This window comes from Theropithecus gelada, chromosome 18 (genome assembly GCF_003255815.1).
Source record: "Theropithecus gelada isolate Dixy chromosome 18, Tgel_1.0, whole genome shotgun sequence".
In the NCBI taxonomy this organism is placed as follows: domain Eukaryota; kingdom Metazoa; phylum Chordata; class Mammalia; order Primates; family Cercopithecidae; genus Theropithecus; species Theropithecus gelada.
The window spans coordinates 43,525,237-43,531,002 of NC_037686.1; the positions used below are offsets into that span (position 1 = coordinate 43,525,237).

Consider the following 5,766-nt stretch of genomic DNA (forward strand, 5'->3'; position numbering starts at 1 on the left):
TACGAATGCAGGTGGGCAATATGCCTCATTGTGGTCATGCTCATTATGGTTTGTTTCTGACCATAAAGATGGTTATTCCCTATTTATGAGATATATCTTTTTTTTTTCTTTTTTTAGAGGGATTCTCACTGTGTCACAGGTTGCAGTGTAATGGCGCAATCTCAGCCCACCGCAACCTCCGCCTCCTCGATTCAAGTGATTCTCCTGCCTCAGCATCCGAGTAGCTGGGATTACAGGCATGTACAACCACGTCCGGCTAAGTTTTAAATCATTATATGAAGGAAAGAGTATCTTGTGATAATGAAGAGGGGAAGGTTGCTTTCCTGAAAAACTTTTGTTTTAAACTTTAGTTTTCTAATTATATATGATTTGTTCCTAAAAAATTTTGGAAATACAGAAACTAGAAAGCTAACATCTTCCATAATTCCATCCCTATAAAAGTAATCACTGTAAAAGATTTAGCATCTACTCTTCAAAATCTTTTTCTATGTATATCCTGACATGAAGACTTGCTGTTATTTTTAACAAAAATGCTTCATACATGTACATGCTATTTTGCAACTTCCTCCTTGTGGCTAAGGCTGTATTTTAGACATCTTCTTTGTCAGTATATTTAGACCTGGGCAACTTAGGGAGACAAGGAAGGTCTTCTCTACTCTTTTTTGGACTTGAATTTTCATAGCAAGAGTCCATCTCATTACCATCAGTGGCTTGTGTGACCACTACTCTAATCTCAACCACAAGATTAGAGTGAAAAGCACCACATTGTCCCCATTTATGTTCAGGGCATGCAGAGATGGCCCCTACGTGATATTGATGATGATAATAAAAATGGTGGTAGTGATTATAATAATAGATCTTCACATCTGAAAAGCATTTGGACCTACCTTATGGAGGAAATTCAAAAAAATTATATTTGCTATTAATAATGTTACAACAAATAAAGGCCAAGCTCAAAGCTGGGGATGCAAAAGGACCTGGAGCAGTTTCCTCAACACAGCTTCCTGACTGTGCTCTTTCCTCCCCTCTAATATATGAGCGCCATTTATGTTTTCCTTTCTGCATTTCAAGGAATAGCAAGGAATGGTTTGTTTCCGTTATATCTGTTTCAAGTTGTTCTTACTCCTATCTTCCTGGAGGAGTGAATGTTTCCTTCACTCATATATGAGTCCATATAACTTCTTTACAGTTTAGTTTCTGATATATTTAACAGAGGGGGAGAAATTTTTACAAGTAAGGGCCTTTGGGGGAAGATGCCTCTGAGTCTTGCAGAATTTATTAATGGGAAAAACATTAATTTCATATTTCATTCTGCTGCAAAATCCATATGACCCCAGTCAGTTTGGTAAGTTTGCAGGGTAGAGCTGGCTTTTAAACACAGTGAGTGTGGGACACTAGCTGTGAGATTAGGATAGACGTTGGCCTTTAACTTTCCCAAACCCTTCTTTGCAGAGGGGAAAACTGAGGCCAAGAAGGGTGAAGTGTATCACAGAAGGTCACAGCCAGTCTGATGCCAGGCCCCCAACCCAATGTGTCTTTTCTGGGTGAAAAAGGAAACAGAGGCCTTGACTTCGAGGCGCCAGCAGGATCTGATGGGACATGGATGCCTGAAATCTCCTTCAGTGATTAAAAAATATTTACTTTTATAGGTAAATGTCTATCAAGAAAGTTGCATAGAGAGACTCTGGAAGAAAAGAATTACATATTTCCCATAATGGGAGATCAATTTATAATATAAAAATGTTCAAAGCATTCAAAACTCAGGAAATATAATGAGCATACCAAACATTATCTGCATCTGAAAAAAATCTCCTCTTTTAAGACTGGAAATAGAAAAAAGCTGAGAGACAGGAGGAGCCAACTCCAACTTATACAAGGTTCCTTAAAATGGTGTAAGTGAGGGGAGTGCTGGGTGGAGGTTGGCTGACTGAATTATGTCACTAACTTACTGTGTAGGACGTGGGCAAGTCACATCACCTCCCAAGACTTTCATTTCTTTTCCTGTAAAATAATAGTCTTAAACTAAATAATTTCTAAGGACGCCTAGAACCATAAGAAGTTCCACCTGACCTTATTCCAACCACCTGCAAATTCTCACCAGCTTCTTCCAACCTGATGAGTTTCTTGTTGATTGTCAGCACTCAAGAGACTGCAGTAATTCTTCTTCCATTTTAATTAAAATCTTAGCCTGCCTAAAAATTATTGCTGTCAAGCCAGGGACTCAGAAACCCATGCTAATTAACATGGATTGGCATTCTCAACATTCTCTGTCAAATGACACTTTATTTCTCATCTTGGAGACAAGTATTTTTTAACGTCTTGTTATTTCTGAGTTGTCTTTAATGCTTAACACACCTCTGGGTGTACATAATGTGTGGCTTACTCTCCTTTCCAGATCATTTAAATTAAAAACAGTTGGGCCTAAGAATGATTCTTGCAGCACTCTGCCTGATGCCACCAACCAAGTCACCATATGGTCTTTTGTCCTGAGTGTGGCCTTTGAGGCTGAGACAGTTTGTTTGAAATTAACAGATTTTGAATGTCAGGTCTCAGTGCCCTGACCCTTGTATTTTCCTGAGTGCTTTCCTGTTTTAATGAAAAACTGTGATTCGTATCTTCAATCTACACCTTAGAAAACCTCAACTGCAAGACAGTAAACTTAACTGAGGAAGGTAATGGTGATGTTAATGACGACAGATAACATTCATTCACTAAAGGTTTATGACACCAGCCAGGAACTGTGCTAAGTATAACAAGAAATATATTTGGTCTTTGTCTCCAGTTGCCAACACAGTGCTCCTAAAACTGTTGGAATTTTCTGAATAATGATGTATTGTTATTCATAAGGAACCCCTTTCAGTCACACCTGAGTTTATGCTAATGCAGTGACTTAGGACTCCTAGGTAGCCTCAGGAAGGGGCTGATCACCAGAAAGACGGAGTGATTAGAGAGTGGGAATCTTCAGCCCCACCTACTACCCTCTGCGGGAGGGCTGGAGATTGAGCTCTATAAAAACTCTTGAACAATGAGGTTTGGAGAGCTTTCAGGTTAGCAAACACAGGGAGGTGCTGGGAGAGTGGTGCACCCAGAGAGGGCACAGAAACACTCTGCACTCCCCAGACCTTGCCCTATGCACCTTTTCTGTTTGGCTTTTCCTGAGTTGTATCCTTTACAATAAACCAGCAAACAAAAATATTTTCCTGAGATCTGAAATGCATTCTAGCAGATTATCAAACCTGAGGAGAGGGTTGTGGGAACTGCACATTTATGGCCAGTTGCTCAGAAGGTCAGTGACCCTGTACTTGTGACTGATGTCTGCAGTTGAGGCAGTCTTGTGGCACCGAACCCTTAAATCTGTGGAATCTGACGCTAACTACCTGGAGTTAGTGTCAGAATTGAATCAAACTGTAGGACACCCAGTTGGTGTCCAGAGAATTGGAGAACAGGTTTTTGGTGTTGGAAAATACTCTGGAATGACACATGTATTATCCCATACTGAATCCTCTCAGCAGTCTTATGAGATACGTAGTTATCATGGTCATTGTACATATATGGACCCTGAAGCCCAAAGAGATTAAGTAACTTCTTCAAGGTCAAACAGTCAACAGTACAGGCAGGATTCAACTCCAACCGTCTGACTCTATATAAGTCCACTTGTGTTGCTATAATGCAATACCTGAGACTGGGTAATTTATTAAGAAAAGAGGTTTATTCAGCTCATAGTTCTGCAGGCTAAATGAGCATGGCACCAGCATCTGCCTGGCTTATGGTGAGGCCTCAGGAAGCTCACAATCATGGTAGAAGGGAAGGGGAGCCAGCATATCACATGGCAAGAGAGGGAGCAAGAGAGAGAGGGGAGGTGCCAGGCTTTTTTAAGTGATCAAATCTCAAGTGAACTAATAGAGTGAGAACTCACTCTCATTACCAACAGGACTGTACCCAGCCATTCATGAAGGACCCTCTCCCATGACCCAAACACCTCCCATGAGGTCTCACTTCTAACATTGGGGATCACAATTCAACATGAGATTTTAGAATGGATGAATATCCAAACCATATGAGAAACCTTAAGGAATGAAAGGAGAGTGGGATGGTCCCCATATCTGTGAGTGCCCCAGCATATCAGCAGCAGAAAGAAAAAGACTCAGTTCTGAGTTAGTTGGTCTGCACTTGTTTATGCAACAAGCATTTCTGAAAAGTCTACTGTGTGCCTATGTGAGGCACTGTGTTGACTTAAGTTGACTAAAATAGAGTCTCTGCACTGCAGGAGCTTGGGATCTAACACCAGGAGCAGCTAAGTGTGCATAAATTATTACAGAGGAGGAACAGAACATGATCCATACCATGGGAGGTACAAAGTACAGGGAATTCAGAACAGGCCAAGCATTTCAAGCAGGAGTTACCAGAAAGTTGCAAGCTCTTTAAATAACTTTTGTTCTCCGTTTCAGCTGAAAAACTGACACTACCTCACCTCAGGGGGTCATTTCTTTCTTTTTGTTTGCATGTGTCTTTTTTCTTTTCTTTTCTTTTTAAGAGAAGCAAGCCTTTATTTCCTTGTTTTGCAGATAAAGTTAGCTGAGTTTGTTGCTTTTTGGTAATTAGTCAAAGAGACCAAATTCCATATCCTCCTCTGACTCTTCCTTGATTTCAACTTTGTCTGGGGCTGCAGCAGCAGTAGTAGCAGCAGTCTCCACAGAAGCAGCAGCCACAAATGCAGATGGAGCAGCAAAGATGGACTTGACCTTTCCTGCAAGCAGGAAGGTGTAATCAGTCTCCACAAATAAAGGCAGCACCCATTTGTACCCGCTGATGATAGAATAGGGAACTGATGCAACACTTGGGTAACCAGTCTGCAGACAGAGACTGGGAGCATTGCAGACACCCTCCAGGAAGCAAGGATGCAGTTTCCTCTGCTACGTCAAGCACTTCAGGGTTGTAGATGCTGCAGTTGTCAAACACCGGCTGGATAATTAGCTCAAAGGAGGAGGGGGAGATGTTCTGCATGATCACCAGTGTGGCTTCACTGGCTCCCACTTTGTCTCCAGTCTTAATCAGTGGCACATCACTCAGGATTTCAATGGAGCCGCCATACATCTTAGTTCCTGATGCCAAAAACCTGAAAGAAAGGTCTTCTTGGGCCCCAGACCAGGGTTCCAGGTGAGCACAGTGACTTCACGTGGGGCAATGGCACCAGCATAAGTGGTAGCAAGTGCCTGATCTCAGTGAGGTCCTCCTTGGTGAACACAAAACCTACATTCCCCTGGAAATGAAATGAGACAATGGTTTCCCCAGAGCTGGATTGTTTTCCAGATGTCCTTGGATGGCCTCATTCATCATGGTGCTCTTGTCCACCAGCCTTCCCTTGCAGGGACATTTGGATCTGCTGCATCTGCTTGGAGCCCACATTGTTCACTCCCACAATCAAGCATTTTGGATAATCATCCAAATGTTGGATAATCTTAAGGAAGTAGTTGGACTTCCAGGTCTCCCTGTCTTCCCTGGGCATAACAGCAGTGTGTCAGGGATTGCCATGCAGAGTTTTAAAGACGATGTCACTCTCACAGGATGCCTGGAGATAGTTGCATGTGTCTTTACAAAAAAGCATGTAAAAAATCAAATGCCTGTTGTCTGATGGCTTCAAGTGAGCCTACTGTTTTATGCCTCATCCATTTGTTTGGAGTGCAGAAAGTTCTACCCCAAGAGAGGAGCAAGAAGCTTTGCCTGTGGGATGCAGGGTCTGCACCCTGGGGTGCTATGACCATGGCA

General features: G+C 42.1%; 1 pseudogene; it reads right to left on the reverse strand.

Moving 5' to 3' along the window:
• Nucleotides 1–4,598: 4,598 nt before the first annotated feature.
• LOC112611552 lies at nt 4,599–5,506 on the reverse strand (annotated as a pseudogene).
• Between the last annotated feature and the right edge of the window lie 260 nt (nt 5,507–5,766).